At 43.8% G+C, this 22,174-nt stretch overlaps 1 protein-coding gene across 4 annotated transcripts in view; it reads right to left on the minus strand.

The window, feature by feature from the left end:
• ZBTB20 (zinc finger and BTB domain containing 20) overlaps positions 1–22,174 on the minus strand; it is a 3,989,371-nt gene that overhangs the window by 73,337 nt on the left and 3,893,860 nt on the right. For all 4 annotated transcript variants that reach the window (XM_069635901.1, XM_069635902.1, XM_069635903.1 and 1 more), the window contains one exon: positions 13,962–14,152. The gene's annotated coding sequence lies outside the window, so the exon portion shown is untranslated. The remainder of the gene's footprint in view (positions 1–13,961; positions 14,153–22,174) is intronic.

Genomic DNA, 22,174 nt, shown 5'->3' on the forward strand with positions numbered 1-22,174 from the left:
TCCTGACCTGCAGATGCTCAGCAGGTTTAAATGTACCGCACATCTGAGTTCTTTCATGACACTAGACCACACATTTGGATCAATGTTTCTTTCATTCCTCATTAACTCCTTCCTCATCTTCCTCATCCCAGTACTTAAGACTTTATGGGAGATGAAGTCCATGGGAGTTTTAGGCTCATTAAGGTTGTATTGTTTCAAAAAATGAGGTCCATTGGAAATAGGAGATATTAAATGTGTGTTATGTATAATGGTGTTTTGTTCAGACTGGCAGTATTCCATTAGTATGTCAGAGGCTATAGCTTCAGAAGGAGAGAAAAAATATTGTGTTTTTTCTAGTGGAGTCCTTACATCCTCCTGATAGTTGTCCCCTCCCTCATGATCATCCATCATAACACCACCCCCCAGGGTCAGGTTCAGGCTGCAGCTGGCGTCCCCTGGCCATATGAGAGGAGACCACCCCTGATGAATTAGTGATGACTCTGTAGGATTCATCACACACCGCCACACCTCCTCTTTTGTTACTACCGCCTCTGATATTACCACTCGGAACTTTCAGCTTCGGAAAGTGTGACGAATCGAGGGATTTCGGCTCTTCTCCCCAATAGGGAGCCCCCGCGCTATTGTGAGGCTAGGCAGGTGAGCCCGCTCTGCAACACCTTCCATAGGGTTGGAGGCAAGGTGGACCTCACCAGGCGATATTCGCCCTGAGGGGTCAAGGATTCCCGTTCCTGTGAGGAACTACATTCACCAGTAAACATGATGGCATATATGAGTCCTTCAAACCCTGTCACAGCCGAGAAAAGAGTAATGACACCATTGAATTCATCACAGTAGGGACACATTTCTCAGGACTGACCTGTCCTACAAGGCCAAGGCAGTGGGGACATCCAAACTCTCAAAACTGGCCTACGGTGCGGCAGCATGCTTGTCCTACGTCTTGTGACCAGGACCATGAAGTGGTGACTATGAAATCCTCCTCATACTGCCTCTGGGGCCAACATCCACTAGCCCAGGTTGACACCCGGTGCCCTGAATCACCAAATTGGTGGTTCCCAGAACCAAGGCAGGGGACCTCAACACAAACCATTGAGGGCTGCAACCCTGGGGAAATGGAGCCAGAGGAAGTAAAAATACCATTGTATAAGACACTTTTTGTAAGACATTAAATATAAAAGAAATGGAAATACTCCAACTATGCCTGACTTTCTCTCAAGAATGAGAATTTGATCACACAAATATCAAGGGTGGACCCCAGGATATTTATTTCAAGGTCAAAGTAAGCAAATATCATGCAATCATTTTTCTAAAACAGGATCAGGAGAACACATGCCTAACAACACATTTGATGGACAAACTAACTGAAGCAGATCTGGAAACCAAGAGTGATCAGAAGGACCACGAATTAAGGGATGGGAGGGGCACAAAGTAATGAAATATAGAGTGAAATGTTATTCAATACATACAGTAACACAAAACCACGGATGGAAAGTAGACTGAGAAGAAAACTGCCCTTTGTCTTCAAATAAGGGATCGATATACTGATCTATTTCAGGAATTAGTCATTACAAATGTACCTGAACAGCACAACAGAAAAACTTGGTAAAGCTGTCAAGATAACCTTACAAGACAACAATGTCAAGGACTGAAACTTCTCAAAGAAAAGAAGAATGTATTCAGTAGATAATTTAATGATAAACATTTACAAGAACACATAAAACCAACCTCAAAGCAACCATTAAACAGTATGATTGATGGACTACTGATTACATGGAACATAGTAGGTATAGTGGATCCACAGGAGAAAGGCTACCTAGCAACAGTCCACCCAACTATGCCATTACGATTTGTAACAAAAATATTTAAAAAACACTGATAAAACACTGATGGAACCACTTTAAAGATCCATCGTTTCATCCATAGACTTCCTCTTGAAAAGTAAATGAATCGGTAAACAATTGACATATATACTTGAAAAGCACTTGAATATAAGACACTCTACTAACCTATCATGAAATGCCATACTCGCAAGAATCCCAGATTCCACATTGGCTCTCATGAAAGCTGTCCAGCACCCTGCTGCATTCCTCCTCACACAACTAAGAATATTCAACTACATCACCCCCATCCTCAAGGAGCTGTACTGGCTATCCCTCCAGGTGGCATTCATCACCTACAAAGCCGTCACTCCAAAGCACCGCTCTACTTGGCAGAGAAATTCCCCACCTCTGGAGGCCAACCCCTCACCTGAAGTCACAGCAAAGTCACAGCATTACCAGTCTGGAAATAGAGATATGGAAGAGCAAAAAAAAGAAACTGGGATTTTCCTGCAATGCTTCCCTCCATCCTAGACCTCAGTAAGAACTTGAAGACCCTCCTCTTTCGCTCAACTCCTCCCTGATTCTTTCCCTCTGCATTGCCCCCAACCGCTGCCACATCCATCCTAGCTACCCCCACTCTACTTGTAACACCTGGGTGATTCTGCTATTTCAAGCACACCATTGTTTCCAAGCTAGATTTGGGATTTGATAATCCACTACATACATGCAAAGACTGCCACGGGAAATGGCATACTCGTTAAAACCATTAGCTAAACTATCATCATCTAACATTGAACAAGAAACGTGTATCCCACCATGCTGACATTTCATAAAACCAAGCCTATCGTAACAGACATGACTGTGAAGATGCCATCATTCCGACCCAAAAACAATGGGCCTCATTACGATTTTGGCAGTAGCCATGCGACTATTGGCGGCATGGCTGCTGCCAAAATCGAATCCGGGTTCCCAGAATTGGGAATTACCAGGCCATTCCGAGTTCGGGGATATAGATGAGCTCTTCATAACTGTAATGGGACGACATGACAGACGCTAGAATCCTATGCTAAATCGCCTCGTTATACTAGCCGCCACTAGGGTCAAGGAATTCCATCCCACGTCCCTTCACTTCAAACTCTCCAATGTTTGTTGGTTATATGGAACTTGAACATGGCAATCAGAAACAGGGCCCCTTTAAAGACAATGGCCTGTCTATGTTGCCGCCTCCTGATGAAGACAAGGACCAATGGAATCTTGCAGGGAGGAACCTTAATACAGCTGGACGCAAACCGAGAAGGAGAGCATCAGCCGGAGAGCGAGAAACGCCGGCTTGCAGTGGTAGATGATATTCAGGTAATCATACTGTTTTATCTACTCCATTTTTAGTCTATTTGACTTCAAACATAATGGCATCTTCCTTGAAGAAAATTAATGTTATTAAAAGGTTAAGTTCCAGCTTTTACTAGGCTTACTTGTAGATTATGTGGCCTGTATCATCACATACGTTAGGGATCTATAACTAGTGGCATTTCGTTTTGGGAGGGAGGGGGGCCTGCATTTACCTGGGCCAAATCAACCTCCAGATCAGCTAGAAACGGTGATAGTAGGAATAGTGTGTCTGAGGCATAGGGGTTGCGAATGTAGTGCCCTTAGCTACACTTTTTAGAAACCGCTTACGTCCTTTGAACTCACCACTGCTGAAATATAATCCTGCTGAGTGAGGAATTCTGCCTGTATTTTAGTTTTTTTTTTTAGAAATGTCTCATAAGCAGCTTGCTTCTTTAACTCTAGTCTCCATAGAGAGAGCTCTCCTATTAAGATCAGGATTCAAGCTAAGTTTACGAATGGAACTATTATGATTAAGCCAAAGGGCGTGTTTCACTTTAGCAACACAGGGCTTGCCCATCCCCGCCAGTGCTGTGAAGACTTCTGCATGGAAGAATGCTGGATTTGGATGCAGGATACATTGTTTTGGATAGGAGTAGAAGGGATTTTGCAAATTAGCACAACCTCCAGAAACACCTCGAGACACTTAGAATGAGGACAATCACAACAGGGAATATTTATGAACCATACTGTTGCCGTCTTTGGACCAATCCTTGCCAAACTGCCCAAAAAGATTTGATGGATGGCAATGAGACTACACTCCTGCAAAATAATGCTCTTTCTTTAAGGCCTGCATGAAAAGGTGTTGTCTTGTAGTGCCAGCCTTCCCTGCATTTTGTTTCTTTATGCCTCAAGTTTGTGGGCTTATCCCTCTATTGACAGTACAACAAAGTCCAGAAAGAAGCCCTCTTCCTTTACTGAAGTTCTGTACCCTGTGGCTCTATTTAAGTTGGCAGACCCAATGGGGGTCCACTTCCAAGGATTATCATTAGTATACACAATAAAAGGAAGTGTACTGGCCTCTAGCTATTCATAAGGCAATGTTTATGTTCTCTAGTTGTTTCTAAATAATGAGACTGACAGTTGGACGAAGAAATAGAATTATAACTGCATAGAGTGTAATTTTAGTCCCACAACTGCTGGACCATTTTTTGCTTGATTTGTTGACAGATGCTCTGTCCTCTATGATTGTGCTTCACACTGTTTTACTTCCTGTACTCGTGACCAACTCTTAGGTCATTCACAATTCCTTAACACTGGGTTTTTTTCACTCCACCGTTGCACACAGCCTCCTTTCTCTCCTTTCATATGTTATATGTTGTTTTCCACATGCTTGGTCCATATCAACATGTCAAGGTATGACAAATGCATACACAAGTGTTACAAGGCGCGACGAGGCAAGGGGGGGGAGAAACAGAGGGAAGACAGAGACAGCGATCCTAATAGGCCAGGTGACATTGAGATCGCGCAAGTGCAGGGGAGGGGGAAAGGGAAACTGCGGGGGGAAGGAGAGGGGGCAGTGCAGTACATAGGATAACAGTAAAATAAAGAAAGACAGTAAATAAGAAATAAAAGTGCAGCCAACTGGTGGCAAGTGCAAGGGTAAGTGCAGACATCGGGTGTCAAGTGCTAGTAGGGACTGTAGGGATACAGAAACAGTCCCCGAGACTGTGCCCGATTGTTTAAACTACCCCACTGCCCATGGTGCCAAGAACCTTGGCATTGTTCACCTTTTTCCCCATCAGACCTCTTGTGTCTGCTCACCATCTATTCAGAACCTTGGCAAACCAGGAGTACATTTGGGCAGGCATCTGTGCCTACCTTCCATGCCCACTGCCTCTGCAACGACATGCTTCAAAATGTTCACCATCAATAAAACCCGACCCCAGCTCTTTCCTCTTGTCAAGACCCTGAAAACCATTTGCCCTTTATAAACTGGACTCTTGCAGGCCTCCTAGAACACCCTTGATTTCTCTAAAGTCAGACTAAAAGTCTCTCCTGCAGCACGTTTGCCATATTTCTTTCCTCGCCAAGTCGCATGGTTCACGGCACAAACCTGAGCCCTGCAAATTGTCTCACACTGGTTGGTCTGTCGGATGTTGGCTATCATTGCCGGCCATCACTCTAGCTCCAAGGCACTGTTTTTTAAAATGTGTATAAACTGAATGTGCTACTGATGTCTTTGTCTGCACACCTATGTAAAGTTCCAGGGGCACCAATGACTGTGCCAGTAGCTTTCCAGAGGCACCAATGAGTGTGCCAGTAGCTTTCCAGAGGCACCAATGACTGTGCCAGTAGCTTTCCAGAGTCACCAATGAGTGTGGCAGTAGCTTTCCAGAGTCACCAATGAGTGTGGCAGTAGCTTTCCAGGGGCACCAATTAGTGTGCCAGTAGCTTTCCAGAGGCACCAATGACTGTGCCAGTAGCTTTCCAGAGGCACCAATGACTGTGCCAGTAGCTTTCCAGAGGCACCAATGAGTGTGCCAGTAGCTTTCCAGAGTCACCAATGAGTGTGGCAGTAGCTTTCCAGGGGCACCAATGAGTGTGCCAGTAGCTTTCCAGAGGCACCAATGACTGTGCCAGTAGCTTTCCAGAGTCACCAATGAGTGTGGCAGTAGCTTTCCAGAGGCACCAATGAGTGTGCCAGTAGCTTTCCAGAGGCACCAATGACTGTGCCAGTAGCTTTCCAGAGGCACCAATGAGTGTGCCAGTAGCTTTCCAGAGGCACCAATGACTGTGCCAGTAGCTTTCCAGAGGCACCAATGACTGTGCCAGTAGCTTTCCAGAGTCACCAATGAGTGTGGCAGTAGCTTTCCAGGGGCACCAATGAGTGTGCCAGTAGCTTTCCAGAGGCACCAATGACTTGCCAGTAGCTTTCCAGAGGCACCAATGAGTGTGCCAGTAGCTTTCCAGAGGCACCAATGACTGTGCCAGTAGCTTTCCAGAGGCACCAATGAGTGTGCCAGTAGCTTTCCAGAGGCACCAATGACTGTGCCAGTAGCTTTCCAGAGGCACCAATGACTGTGCCAGTAGCTTTCCAGAGTCACCAATGAGTGTGGCAGTAGCTTTCCAGGGGCACCAATGAGTGTGCCAGTAGCTTTCCAGAGGCACCAATGACTGTGCCAGTAGCTTTCCAGAGGCACCAATGAGTGTGGCAGTAGCTTTCCAGGGGCACCAATGAGTGTGGCAGTAGCTTTCCAGAGGCACCAGTGAGTGTGGCAGTAGCTTTCCAGGGGCACCAATGACTGTGCCAGTAGCTTTCCAGATTCACCAATGAGTGTGGCAGTAGCTTTCCAGAGTCACCAATGAGTGTGGCAATAGCTTTCCAGAGGCACCAATGAGTGTGGCAGTAGCTTTCCAGAGTCACCAATGAGTGTGGCAGTAGCTTTCCAGAGGCACCAATGAGTGTGGCAGTATCTTTCCAGAGTCACCAATGAGTGTGGCAGTAGCTTTCCAGAGGCACCAATGAGTGTGGCAGTAGCTTTCCAGAGTCACCAATGAGTGTGGCAGTAACTTTCCAGAGGCACCAATGAGTGTGGCAGTAGCTTTCCAGAGGCACCAATGAGTGTGGCAGTAGCTTTCCAGAGTCACCAATGAGTGTGGCAGTAGCTTTCCAGAGGCACCAATGAGTGTGGCAGTAGCTTTCCAGAGGCACCAATGAGTGTGGCAGTAGCTTTCCAGAGTCACCAATGAGTGTGGCAGTAGCTTTCCAGAGGCACCAATGAGTGTGGCAGTAGCTTTCCAGAGTCACCAATGAGTGTGGCAGTAGCTTTCCAGAGGCACCAATGAGTGTGGCAGTAGCTTTCCAGAGGCACCAATGAGTGTGGCAGTAGCTTTTCAGAGTCACCAATGAGTGTGGCAGTAGCTTTCATTGAGCATAGCTATTAATCCACGCTTGCTCAGCAACTCTGAATGCACTTTTCCTTGTGTGTGCCGGGCAGGCTGTGCTTTCATTTTTCAAATGCAGGTCTTGAACGTCACAGAGCACGCAGCTTGTTTTTTCTTCTCCGATCTATCCTTTGAAGCTGTATTCTAAATGTGCATCAACAACAAATGTAAGGTTTTCAGTGGAGTCCGTCGAAATTTGATCCAAATTCATGATGAGGAAATGGCATCACGAAAAACAGTAAAAGCACACCTCCTCCTCATCACCACACTAGTAAAATATTCCACTACGGTGGGGCAGCGTACTGCTGTCTGTGTCGGCAGAAGTGGCCTGGACCCAATCCTAAAGTCAAGTTTCATTATATTACATACGGATTATGGCTGTTTATGGGAGTGAATTCTCTGTGCCATTTTGGGGGTACTGCACGATTTGATTGCCAACAAATACATTCACACATTAAGGAATCATACACTTACCACATCTAGCCTGCCGGATTACGGTGACCACATGACTCCACTTCACCGGCACATCACCATTTCTACCCTCGCTTTGAAATGAAAATCTCTGGGATCATTTGCCTGGGTCCAAATTGAAGTTAATGAGAACAGCAATGCCCAGAGTGCTTTACTTTCATAGCTGAAAGCCATGGACAGACAACGTGTTGTCACGTTAACACGGGGTAAAATCTGGTCTGCACAGATCTTCTGTAGAGAAGCCATTGGCACTGTTAAAGACGGTATCTGCACTAAACGAGGTGCTATATCCTGCCATCCTTGCCCGCGCGCCTGCAATAACGTTCCCAAAACAGACCATACGATAGAAGACGAGAGGGAATTATATGGCCAATATTTCAAAGTTTATTTAACTGTTCCTCTCTGATGCTCCATTTTCCTGCCTCAATTTGTTTTTCGTTCTCCCTTTAGTTCTGTTTTTATTGCCACACTTAAACTTTAGAAATATTTGTATTCTAGTGTATGCAAGATAACATTACCGGACCAAGTCCATCTGTGACCATAGCTTCCAATTGGGAGGCCTTAAGGGCAGGGGAACTGCAGCTCCTCTCCAATGTGAGGTTGATGTATTAATGTAATCAATTTTCCCAAAGTAAAGACCAGGCATATTGTTAATGATTTATAACAATCAGGAGGTAATCACGTTGATCACAAAAGCTAAGCATCCTAAAGGGTGTGTTGCAGAGGCGTTCCTGGGGGGGGAGCTGAAGGGGATATAGCCCCAGGTCTTTTAGTTGTAGCCCCGGATAGAAGCTCAGGTGCTACAACCAAAAGGCTATAGCTAGCCCCGAGTCCCGCCAGTCCTGACATTAGCGTAGCCCCGGATCTTTTCCAGACCTAGAAACCCCCCTGGTGTGTTGTCAAGGCAAACTTGCTCATTTAATGGCCAGGAAGATAAGTCTACCACTACTGAAATGTCTCCATTGGATGAAGTGGTCTTGAATGGGCCTGAATGAGGGTAGAGGGACCATATAATGAAGGAGGGATTTTGTCTCAGATCATTGTGGGTGGTCTGTGGGGAGTGGGCTCTTGCATGCAATTTTGAATCATATCTTTATTTTAGATTTGGAATGTGGTGAATATGGCACGGTTACCTATATTGATCCCTTATTCGTTGCATATAATGACGAAGGTTGCTTCCCATCCGTACATTTACCAATCCCAAGATCATTGTTTTGTAAAGGTGCAATGATTGTGTGACATACATTCTCCTTGCCATCCCTGAGGAAATTGTGGGGTTCTAGTAGGCGAACCTCAGTACCCTGTGGTCCTAGACCATGGTTCCACATTTAGAGGAAATCTCTCAGCAACGCATGAGAGATGTAAACGTCTTCCCTAAAGACCTAAGAATACAATGATAACACTTAGCCCAAAAGCACACACTCAAGGAATACTAGAATTACACTGCAGCAAATGAATGCCAATCTTTACCAGGAATTCATAATTCTGCAATCTCCACTGAGGACATGGGGAGTGTCTCAGTCATAGAACTTTGGTCTTAGAAAGTGCACTGACAAGCTGACAATACAGAACAGACACTTCTCAGACATGAGGCCTTTTGGATTTCAAAATTGGGGACCTTTAAACCAGGGGAGCCAATGAAACGACAGGGATTAATGCATTACCCTACTTCACATAATTTACTTGTGGAGTGTTCCTTTGAATATCTATCTAAGTCCTTTGTTTCCTTTAATTTGTCCTATGTGGCCGTACCTTTGCCTTTCAGTGGTCAGAGGTGAGTGGATCATTCAATATATTCAATATAAGGAAAAACTGAAGAAATTGCCACTAGTATGAACAAACTGTACAGCTGTCCATGATGTGTTTGTGCGGCACTCTGATTATAGAAGTATGTCAAGACGCTACACAGCACAGCACAGGTGTCACACATATCACAAATTGTCTTTGTAGTCTTGAAAGTGCAGGACCGCCAGACTAGAAGGGAAAAAGATGCTCCATCCAATAACTAATGAAAAGTTGGGGATCTACTTGAACGAGAAGACGTGTTGGCATGATTGGCTCTTCCATGCTCAGCATTTCCCTGATGGGCTGTACACTCCCACCAGCTGCAAGAATTGACTGTCAACATGAGGGATCATTATTTTTTTAGAACTATAATTGGTTATCTATAATGGGCTTAAAACTGAAGAGGTTTGTAAGCTCGGACCATGGATTCGAACCTGTGTTGCTCTACGCCATCACCGAGCTATACTACCCATGCCAAACATGAACATTGGGCTTTCTGCAGTCTACAAAGAAGGATGAAATTGATCAGGCATTGTCCTGCTCTTGCACCGATTCAGGAACCGCTTCGGTCAATAGTACTCTATGTATTCTTCTTGTCTCTCTGTCCGGATAATTGTCCTTAACCATCACCTATTCTTACACCGGTGAGTGTGCAAGTTGTTTACTAATCAAACTGATAATGAATCGAAAGAAATATCCCTTTTTGCCAATGAATGTGTGAATCAGTTGCTTATTGTCTGATTTTATCTCAGTAGCATAAACTACGATTTTTCTTTCATTTGCAGGAAAACTACAAATACTGACCACAGATGACAAATCATTATAGGGACAGGGAGTGCGGACTCATGCAAGGACCACAACAATGAACTGTGAAGTAGGGACTGTGAGATACGCACTTTTGCCTCGGCCCCGACTAAGGTATTTCCTAAAATCATGGATTGTGATGCAACGACCTGGGTTTCTCTTTTTCATGCACAGGCAGTTATATAAGGGTTACACACGTATAATGGGTAATCATTACGTTGCACGGGGTGCTGAATATGCAAAATAAATTCCACATGAGTTAATTCTCACCTCTGCTTTGGGTAACTTGCTAAGTACTAATGGCAAGATCCCCTGGAGCCAGCACAGTGTCCTCAAGCGACATGATCATACATCCAAGTATTTTCTCTATTTCTATTCCACTTGGAACAATGTGAGGGGGCAAGAGAAAAACTTGAAAACCAAGCAGGATGGCTTAACTGAACAGAAATGGGTATCATGCTAAATACATATGGGGGCTTGCCAGAGGCGCAACGATACCTACATTTCAGGGGTTGGGGGTGTAAGTGGCGATGAGAGGGTCCACTTGAGAAAATAGGTGGGGCAACTTGGAGGCTCCACCCCCATAGTTCTACCCCACACCTCCATGGTCTGATGTGGGGACCAACTATCAAATAGTATATGTTAAAGTGCAATATGCATAGAGGCGATGGAAGTCATTCTTGAAAGTAGCAACTTTAAAGTTTTACTCCGTTTGTTCAGTACATCTGTCTGAACAGAGTAAAACTTTAACACCGCCAGTTTCGGGGAAAGGCTTCCCTCACCTCTCTGCCTAACAAAATGCAAGTGTGCACATCCAGGGATGCACCTAGGCCAAAATCTTGGCGGGGGCTAACCCTTTAAATGTTGGGAGAGATGCTAACTTCAAAGACAGTGGAGGAGTGGCAAACGTACTTGTGTAGGGGCATCTAAATTCATTATTCATTGTAATGAGACGATTCTAGTGCAGCTTCAATGTTACAATCAGTTAACTCTCTCCTTTAAGTCTGAAAACACCCACTTCCTGACGATCCTGAAGGCCTAGAAAATGTGAAAATGGCAGATGGTGTGCAATGAAAGACTCAATATCATAGCATATCAGGACATTGCAGAGTGGGGGGCAGTACTCTGGACGGCCCAAGCAACTTCAGTGTCTGGGAGCAACAGGGGAGAAAATGTAATGTTGGTTCTACCACAGATAGTCCGCTATACTAGAATCTCTGTTGCACTGACTGGCTGGCGAGACTATATCTGCCTGTTAAATCAAGTGTTACGAGACTGGGGGAAGGCCAGTGCAGCAATAATGCAATTCTATGCGACAGTATTGGAGCCACTAGCAGAGGAGCACCAGGGTACACCAATTTGTCCCTACTTTTGTCAAAACCATCCTATTGTAAGGGTGTAAACGTAATCACTTATAAGTATTCCAATGTTTGCAGTTGAAGTCAGGGTGAGATTATTTGCCTGGGATCACACCCGTATGCTAAACAGTGAATCAGGGATTTGAACCCACTCTGTAATTTGGGCACGGCCACCTTCTTCCACGCTTTACTTGGAACACATTTTTAAGTTTTGGGTGTCAAGATCTTCAATAATACTTTCCTATAGAGTTTACTTGCAAAATCCACAAATTGCATAGTAAAGCATCATGACAACATGTAAATCCTTATAGCAGCATTTTTGGACACAATAATATCAGAGTAACTTTATTTTCCACATCCTGAATAGAAACCTATAAAATGCAAAAGGCAAAATATCTATTTACCCACTTTATTTTCAGCGCTTTAAGACGCACAATAAAATACGTTGCGTCATAAACTCACTTAGGTTTGGAGATTCGTCACAAACCTCCAGCGTGTTGTTATGTATGGTTATAAGAACATTCAACTAAGGACATCAAAGCAAACTTAACTTTTTAGCATATTAAGCTATTAGACGTCATGGGTATGAACACATTTTCAAAGGGTGCTTTATTGTGTTGCTTGCTTTAACAGTCTGTCACATATTTGCAAGGTGACTGGTGGTCTTTCAGTTGGAAATTCACCATCATGGATAAGAAAGGCTATGCTGCTGATGACAAAAGAAACGTGTTGTCGATCAAGTTCATTACGGCACTGGCTGCAGAGCCAGGGAGGCAGCCTGTGTGTCTCAGGGGGTGCTGTGACTCTGGGGAAGGGCAGTGCTTGAATATCCAAGCCGAGCAGATAGTAGATTTGCCTCAGAAAAACAAAATGCGCCTAGAAGCATGTTCCTGATCTTTGAGCTGTTAAGGAGCACGGAAGCCCCGCCCCTCAGCTAACATCATTTCGCGGGGGTGGGGTGTGGGGGTTGCAGCCTGGTCAGCTCAATGATGTGGCTGCCTGGGGCTTACACGGAAAGAAAATCCATTACGCAATGACCCAGTTTATCTAGGGTGACCCGAAAGTAGGGTTTGTTTGATATTTCCTACCTCCAAGCAATTAAGAATTATAGCTCACTTGTATGGCCCATGGGGCAGATACCTTTTTGTTGTAAAATGTACTACCTTCCAAGGACAGTTTTCTCAATGTCCGTTTCCATGAACTTTAAAAAGGAAAGGAATTCCATGGACAGTTTGTAAGGATGCCAGCTGCATTCGAATAAAGTAATGGAAAATGTATATAAATGAAGCATCAGGGGCAATTAAAATACAGTGATTGCAGCCACAAATGCATTTGCTGCTGCTGAAATGTGGCAATTGCAGCTGGCACAAATTGTGTCGGATTCACAAAACTGACAACTGTGAAAGGGGGCATATGTGACCAGTGGCGATGAAACGTTTGGGAGGAGGGTGTACCACCAGACCATCGATTTGGCATATGAAAAATGGGTGTTTCTGGAGGAGCGGCAATGTCTGGGAAAGTCACGTGAGTGACCCACCTCCATAGAGACAGACATATGCCATGGTGTGGAAAACCACTCTCCAGCCCACTCCAGTCTAAGCATTATGGAAAGAAATGTGGCCACAGGGTCTGCACTAATAGAAGACATTTTGGACAGTGTAGAGCGGGTGCCTGCAATAGCCAGATAACATGGGAATTGTAGTCCAAAACATCTGGAGAGCCAAAGGTTGCAGACCCCTGGTGTAGAGGATCACCAGAGGTTGTATTTTCAGCCACAGAGAACACAGAATGTCAATCAAAGTGAGACCAAAGGCTTGAATCATGATGACTCGAAAACAGGACTAATAATAAGGCATTAATGCCGCATTCCAAGGGCATTACCAAGTGGTAACAATCATTGGCCAAGGTAAAGTTCTGAGCGAAGTGAGGGCGTTTAACACGTGTCAAGGGACTCTACCACTTAGCATTGAATGGAGGATGGGGGTATTATTGCTATTAGAACATTCCACCCAATCAGAGTAGAATGCTCTTTATACAACTAGGGGAGATGAATGAAAAAAAAAACACAGGAATGGTAGGACTTATTCCGGCGATTATTGTCTGCTGCCAGTGCATCGTCTTCAATGGAACTCCCAGCATTCCAATGTCCCAAAAACATTCCAAAGTATTCTCCTGCTCAATGCGTGGACACCAGGCGGAAGCTTAAAGGGGCAAGGAGGGAAAAAGGCAGTGGCATCCATTGATACTTTTAGGTCACACAGAATAGTCTTCCACTTGCTTCCCCTCCTCCTCGTGGCTGGGGTAAGCCTGTTCCTGCTTCTCACCGCATACAGCTAGGGCAAGCTCTGCAACACCCGCGGAAAGGTTCTACTAGAAAAAGGTTCTACTTTCTCTGAAGAGTGCCCACAATTCAAGAAGCATGCCCCACAGATTAAACCCCTGGAGTACTCACGATCAGATGACTCTGTCTCTTGGTGCCTGTCGATTCGTGTCGTGATGACGAGCAGCTGAGACTGAGCTCTGACAAGCAACAGTCACAAGGTGCTGCTGGTTGGGCAGGCCTGGCTGGGCGCGGACTTTGTGTGGCCGAGTAATCGCATTCTCCTCAGACACCTGCAGTTTTCAACTGTCCGGGGTTTGTTCCTGGAAAAGGAGACAAAGTAGAATTCAGAAGATGAGGCTCTCTTTGAGGGTGATGGTCATCATTTTAAGTGGGATGACAAAACGAGAAGGGGCGCTAACAACAGTGTGTGTGGTCTAAGTATTGGAGGGGCTGGAAGTTGCTTTGCTTCCAAGGGCACTGGGAGCCAAGCAGGAGAGACAGGCACATTTCTTTCATATAATTTGCTGTGCCTTCCTTCTCCTTTTGTTTCTTAATCAGAGGCGCCAACACCCTCAGGCAACCCTTTTACCCAACAGAGCTGCATGGTGAAAGAGCTGCAAGTGGTGGCCAGTGCCTCTGATTAAGAAATAACAGGTGAGCTGGGCGCACTGCTATCATACCTTTTGGTGCACACGCCTCTGCTTTTTTTCTTACTCCGAAGCCATGAACGCTGCAGGCAGTGCTTTCACCACAGGCCTCTGTTGAGTAAACGCTTAGAGGGGAGCCTGCCAGAGCTTGAGAGCAAAAATGTTTTAGACTCCTTAGACTTTGTCCCAGCTAGCCCTCACCCACTTAATGACCACATGATGGACTCTACTGAACGTTTTTAACTCAATTCTTTAAAGACATAATTCACAGAAGCGAAAATAAAGTTTTAAATCAATATCTCGTTACTAAGGGACTTGTGACAGAGTTGCACAGGAAAACAACAAGCAAGTGTTGGGATACCCCTCCCTCTGGTGTGAAGACCAGTCACCCTATTCAGGAAGATATGCAGTTCGCTCTAATTTTCGTTCTTCTTCTAAACTATTTATCCAGGAACATCTATTTTTGACACATATAAATGTCAAGATACACTGAGAATACATTACTACGACACAAGGTAGTGTACAAGTTTCATACAAAATATTTTAATGACAAATCTAGAAGTCTTCGTACAAATAGGCACGCAAGATTTTGTCTATTTGTTAAAGTGCATAAGTGCAAAACAAGTGCAACAAGGTGGTGTTAGTACAATAAAGTGCTGTTCATGCAAAGCAGCAAGTTTTTATAAGAATTTGTCTTATTCAAGCAAATAGGGATGTGCATACAAGCATCACCTGAAGTATAAACCGTCTAATTAGTAGATCTAAAAATGGATGTTAACTACAAAATAAATTCACTACCGATTTTAACACAGGGTTATATATGAGTGCATTTCCGTGCGGTCAGATTATTATTTTTCCATCCTGCAGCTGAGAAGGATATGTTATATGATATGTGGTCAACACAGAGTGTTTCGGCCCTTTATTCAGGAACCACCCTTTCTTAGCAGTCTTCTTAAGCAGTTAAAGTTGGGCCTTCATCAGGACGTACATTTAGCTGAAGAACACAATATACAGATCGTCAGACTACCCCTTCATCTTGTCTTCGAGATTCTTTAGGGTTACAAAATGAACATAAAACTAATCAATGAAGTTGTCAGTGATATGTTTCCTTCTCCAAACTTTTTCTTCCGTGCTAGGCTACTGACCTGAAATTGGTTCACATGCGGGGATGGTGATGTATTTCTTTTTCTTGAGGAGCTATTATTGGCTGCCTGGTGAATCATGATTCATCGGTAGGTGAGCTTGGAACACTACTCTCTCACCTGCAGGAATAACTATGTGATTTAATTATGTCCAACCCTCTGTGTTGGTGTCTTCGTTTCTCATTTGCAATTACTTTTCTAATTTGCCCAGACAAAATATTTCTTTCAGCATGTACTGACCGTTGTTACTGGTTGGGCAGCTTGTGCCGACTAGGTTGTCTTCTTTCCCAATTGCAGTGGACCATAGTCAGGAACGAAAAAGGGGGTGGGGGGTTTAATATGGATCTACTTACTGTCAACTACAGCCTTATATTTTGAAATGATTAAAATGCGCACTAAAGACCTAGTTGGTACTGTTGGGTGTCCTGACCCACGTTTGAGCTATCATGCTGCAACATTTGGTGCTGTGGGCTTAGAAAATCCAAGATGGCCAAAAAGCCCACATGTACGCCAGAATAGGAAAACTGTGCAGTACTGGCATGGAAAACATCATGATGGCCAGAACTTCCCAGAAAATGCACAGGGAAATGCATGAAGAATAGGCTGCCACCCATTTTTGCCAAGGCTGTGAGCACAGTAGGGCACTGCCTAAAACCACCATTGGGCTACCCACACAGTAGCCTGAAACCATTGGGAATGGCAATGCTGATTGCCAAAAGCAACCTAGAACTGTGGGGAATTCATTTTCTTAAATCCCAAAAATGGTTGCATTACCAGTACTCACCACTATCAGAAAGCCGGCGTTTTAAATCCACCAGACTTTTGTGTAAAACTGAACAAATGAAACAAAACCAGACCAAAGAAAGACTTGCTAAGAGGTGGATACAATGTAAAACTATACTCTGAAATGACTTGAAGGAAGTAATTATTTAATGTGTATGTAAAAATCGTAATAGACTTGAATTCTGCCTGACATCTACCCCCACGGGAGTTAAAACCTGCTCAGCCACTCTTCCCCTTGCCAAAAGGAGTTGTCACCTCTCTGATTAGATTAGGGGTGGAGCAGCTACAGGGAGTTGAACAAAGGCCTGTCCTGGGCCCAGGCAGATGGTTTCTTGGGGGGATCGTAAATGGCTTCCTTTTGAACAAAGCCCTTCCTTGACTCAGGCAGAAGTTATATTGGGGGCGTCGTAAAAGTGGCTTCTTCTTGGCAGAAACGGGGAGGGGAAGCCCCTCTGAGGACAGGCTGAGTTTAAGGAAAGTGGATAGACTGGTTTCTCCACCATGTGACCTGGGAAGACACACCCCTGTTGGCCAGAATATGATTTTAAGAAAGATGTATAACTCATGGTGCGGACTTGTCAAAATTATCTAGGACCCGGTGGGATGATCTGGGGAGTTTCTAGGGGAAAATAGGGTTTCACTCCAAATGTCTGCATGTTAAAAATCTGACACTTCATCAATTAATGTCCACACTCCTTGCGCACATGTGTGTAAATTTGGGTAAATGTCCGATATTGCAAACCCAATTAAAAAGTGCAAAATGTTGCCATTTCTGAATGCAAGCCCCCAGGAAGAGCAGAGTTTGAACAGAGTATGCCTCATGTGATATGTGATGGGTGCATGTAATTTTAAACAACTGTGTGTCTGTGCAATATGTATTTGAATCAAATATAGATTTGTGGGCAAACTGACCAGGGGAGGATCCTCTGACCCATAAAACCTACAGCATCACTCTGACTCACGTTTCCTTCCCCCAATCATGGGAGAGGGGAGAATTGGGCCAATGACAAGTAGAGAGGGGCAGGCTTTGCTAGGCCCAGGCACACACCCATTTTCAAAACACATAAAAAGAGACTGCTGGGACAGGTAGAGGGATTCAAATCCAGTTGCTGCAACGCGCTCTGCCGGACCACACAACATCCAGAAGATACCAGACCCAACACTTAGACTTTAAAATTCCAAAGAACTTGATTCAGAACTCAAAGCAAGGGCCTAAACCCACAAACTGAGAACTCTTCTCAGCAGGCCTCAGCATCCAGCAAACCTAACAGCGGTAGCAGCATCCAGGAGCCGTGCAGATCAGTGCTGTGTCCAGAGAAAGCTGTGCAGAAAGATCCAGGAGCTGTGCACAGACGCTGTACCCAGAGATCCAGGAGCCGGGCCAGGAGCAGTGTCAGACCAGACCAGCAGAGCAGAGACCAGACGCTGTGCGCAGAGACCGTCCGGGGCAAAACCAGAACCGAAGCCATCTTGACCCGATCCGTGAGACCTAGACCTTCCAAATACATTGTGAGTACAGCTAGGACGGTGTGAAACCAAATCTCTTAGTTTCCAGTGATATAATTCAATCTATTTAATCTAAGTAGAACTGCCTCCTAACTGTCACTTGCCAATTCTGCAGCCGCATAGCTGTCACCTGTCATTTTTAAAAGCTGTCACCTGTCAATTTGAGTTACTTTAAATTCGAAAAACGACCTTTACAAAATCGTTCATATCTTTGGAACCGTTTGGGCTAGAAACTTGGTTTAACTTTCCTCTGAAAGCTTAGAATCTTGGCTTTTCAACGAACATAGTACCGCTACTCCTTATACTTTTGCTGTAATCGTGATTCACACATTAGCGAATTTTGCCGCGATTCGCGATTTGGTTAAAAATCCAGCCACGTGTGAAAACAGCAGCTTCCTTGCTTTCCTTTGCCAAAAATTCGTTTAACCTGCTAGTTACTCCTAGAGCATTGTTAAAGGGAGCCTGAGCTCATCCCAAGTATCTTTCACTCACCCTGAACCTCCTAAAGGGAATTAAAACCATTTTCAGCATATTCCTCACTTCATTGCCAGCACATATAAAATCATTTTGGGCCTTTGTTTCAACTTCTATCCGTAGTCTAAGCTTGCTGGGGTGAACTGAATTACATTTGGTTGCATGTCTGAGAACTGTGTGCTACTCTTCATTTCCTTACATTGCATAAGGGGGGGGGGGGGGAGTGGATTGCCAGAGAAAAGTGATTACATTGTTTTGTTGAAATCATATTGAGTATTTTCTGTACTGCATTTTCATTCAACATTGCATCCATCTGAAATTATATAAAGCATTCTCTACCACCTTATTCTTCTGTTCCTATTCGCAAGTGTGCTACCTCATCCTTATACTACTCCTGGGTAACCAAATCAGTTTACTAGTAGGACATTATTCACTGTTGATCACTGCTCATGTTTTAAGTGTGATATTAATTATTAATTCATTATAAAAGTGTGATATATATGTATACTGTTAATTTTTTTCAAATAAACCTTTTAAACTTGCAAAACAGAACTACTTCTTGGCTCAGTGGGGTCAGGGGGATTCTAAGAGAGGGGTGTTATATAGGGGTAGTCATCCAGAACTCATGAACTGGACATAAAGATATATCAATAAGGGTTTCCATTCAGTATCCCAGACTAGGCATTGACTTAGCTGTAGTGTTGAAATGAATCTTCTTACAGTACTTGTTTACCACCAACTCCCATTGCGGGGATGGCGATAGAGCATGCATTAGTATGTCATGGAAAATTAGCTAATTGATTGCGCAGGTAAGCCTTTAATGTTGAGGACCATCTTAAAGGAGGACTGATGGCACTATCGGCCCGAGTGTGGATACCCTTGTGAGCCCAACACCCAAAAAGAAAATTGTGAGGCAACATCCACTCTATAGTAATTTAGCATTTATATTGCAGCTTAATATTACCCACGGTGTGTGGTGCTTATTTATCGACCTCGGAAGGATGAAAGGCTGAGTTTGGCCCTGCCGGGATTCGAACCTGCGTCAGCAGGCTCTGCACAGATATCAAAGCGAGTGCTCTACTTGCTGTGCTATCGGACCGGCTATCTATGATCCACTGAGCATGCGCAGGGTTGGCATGGTCATAACAAGCATATATACGGGAGTGAGGCACCAGACCAGTCACCCTGTCGACTCCCTCACAAATTGCCTTCCAGACTTTACGAAGGAGGAATCGAGGCCCGCGTTTGAGCTTGAAGGGATCTGCCTCTAACAGGCAGCTATAGATATGAAGGTACTTGAACCCGATGCGTGCCTTATGAAACGCCATGATCCCTAATGGATTATACAGATACGGCTGCAACCGCGCCCAACGTTATATGGTTTCTATATGTCTTTTGTAGGTTGCATGCAAATACAGTGTCAGAAGAAATAGTACAAATGACTTTATACACGTTCCGTTTTTCAATGTACTTTGGCTCCTAATGCGAAGAACCTCACAGTAGGTCCTTTATCAATCACTACTGGTTGAGTGTTGTATAAAAGCTCACCCTTTGATCTGAACACATATAATGTTAGGCTGTGAATTCCTGGTTTTAGGGATTGGTAGTTAACAAAATTTGAATATATTTTATCTCACAGGTTGTATTCATTTCAAGGCTACCAAATACCTTTTGTGGTTAGTGTTCAATGACATTTCATGGTGAAAGTTGGTGAACATATATTAACCATAACAATTATTAGTTGAAATCATTAGAAGATAACATTATGATTTGTTATTTACTGTAGGTACACTGATGAAAATGTAAATGTAGATATATGTTTGTGAAAAAGGCAACTCAAAGCCCTGAAGATGGATTTTGTATATCCAAAACAGGTCGGCAATTTTGTCAAATTTGAGTTGACTGTTTGAAAAAACATTATTAGAAAATGATAATGGTTTACGTTGAGGAGAAGTGATGTATATGTTTATTTGGGATTTGTAAAGTGTTTCGTAATCAAAGGTCAGGTGGAACTAGAATTTCATTTCAACACCAATGGAGTGCGTGTGACTACACTCAGAAAATAAATTACAGACTGATTTTATAAGCTCTGGCAGTATTGAAATTTGCTTTGAAAAACATATGACTGAGCTTTATACCATGTATTTACTTTGTATTTAAATGTATGAAAATCCTAAAGGGGTTACTTGTAGGCAACAACAGGCTGGTTTGATTAGAATAAACAGTCCAGTATGTTGTCAGACTGTTTATTTACATTGAGCATTGGACTTAGGGGGGGCCATGCATACTGTAAACTGCTGCATATGACCACGATTTCTAATCATTGGCAACAAGTGTACCCTGAATAGTGACACCTCATAATTCATTTTTTGATACTAATGTTGGTTGGATTAGAGGTTGTGTCGCGTCTCCCTAGGCCCGGCGACTACATCCTTGTGCACCTGAAGTATATATCTTTAGCCATCAGATACCTGTTACGTTGTGAGCGGAGATATACGTAAAATACAGAACACGCGAGTGGAAGTATATATAGTAGTTCCCATCCTCTACAACCTTTTGCAACATCCACTCTTACACGCTCACAGGATGAGCATTTAGTTAGTTACAACAAAGTACTACTGCATATCCGAAGTGAATTACATGGAGCGATTTAGATCGATTATGTCTTTGCGACCTGCATTATGCAGCCAGGTGCCTGCTCTTCTTCACGGCAAGTGTGTGTACATAGTTATTAGCGCATTAATTGTTATAAGCAGAACCCCAATGTCGGCGTGACATGGTACAACTCCGGCATCAGACCGAAACATATCGGCATACTGTAGTGCATTTTTTAAACACAGAGGGGAATGTACTTAATATTGCCATTTTCCTTTCGCCTTTCCCTGTTTTCGCCGTGTACTAGCCGCATTCAATGGTCAAACGAAAGTGTATTGCAGATCTCCACCCCGTTTGTTGCTGGAGTGAGCTCTACGTCCTTTCTCCCTATTCAGCGCATGCAATTAGTTCCTTGTAGGTTAAACACGTTGTGACCATTTATAAGAGGGCTGCATTTACAAACATAGCTACTGTTATGTACAAAGGGAGGCTTTCACATAACCAGTAGTTTAAAGGTAAAGAACCTTTTATTTGCAAGTTGATGACATAAGACGACCCCCAGCAGGAGGAGTACAATCTTCCCACTAAGGCCCTGCTTCTTCACTGGCTCTACTTGGAACCCTGCTACATAAGATGCAGTTCTATGTTCTATAGTATCTAAGTGACAATAGACATAGTGAAGGAAATATTATACACTCATGGTTTAACAGGTAAACATTGGAAACACTGCACATCCTAACACCTCTCCTCCTTAAACATGACAAGTAACTGTGTGGGTGGGGACCCACTAAAATTGAAACCTGTAAAACACATATTGTACAACTGAAATTGAAACCTGTAAAATAAATATTATACACTCGTGGTTTAACAGGTAAAACATTGGATGCGCTGCAAGTCCTGGCACAAATCAAGAGCATAGATATATGACATCTAGTGGTTGATTAGGTAGAGTCACAAGAAAGTCCCTGTCTCCAACTAACTGAAGACAAATTAACATTGAAACGGAAAAGCCACCCTTTCCTTATTCCAAATAGCTCCTCCTTTGACCAACACTGACGAACCCAAGTCTTTCACAACTTGCTTGGGTTCAGAAAACAACGAGGCTCCTTTACGAACTTTGGTGGGGAGCTTGACTTTAATCCAATCACCCTCTTTGACCTTGAGTTCCCTACAACAATTCTTCTGATCATACCTC

This window comes from Ambystoma mexicanum, chromosome 7p, assembly GCF_040938575.1.
Source record: "Ambystoma mexicanum isolate Mex_15411 chromosome 7p, UKY_AmexF1_1, whole genome shotgun sequence".
Lineage (NCBI taxonomy): Eukaryota > Metazoa > Chordata > Amphibia > Caudata > Ambystomatidae > Ambystoma > Ambystoma mexicanum.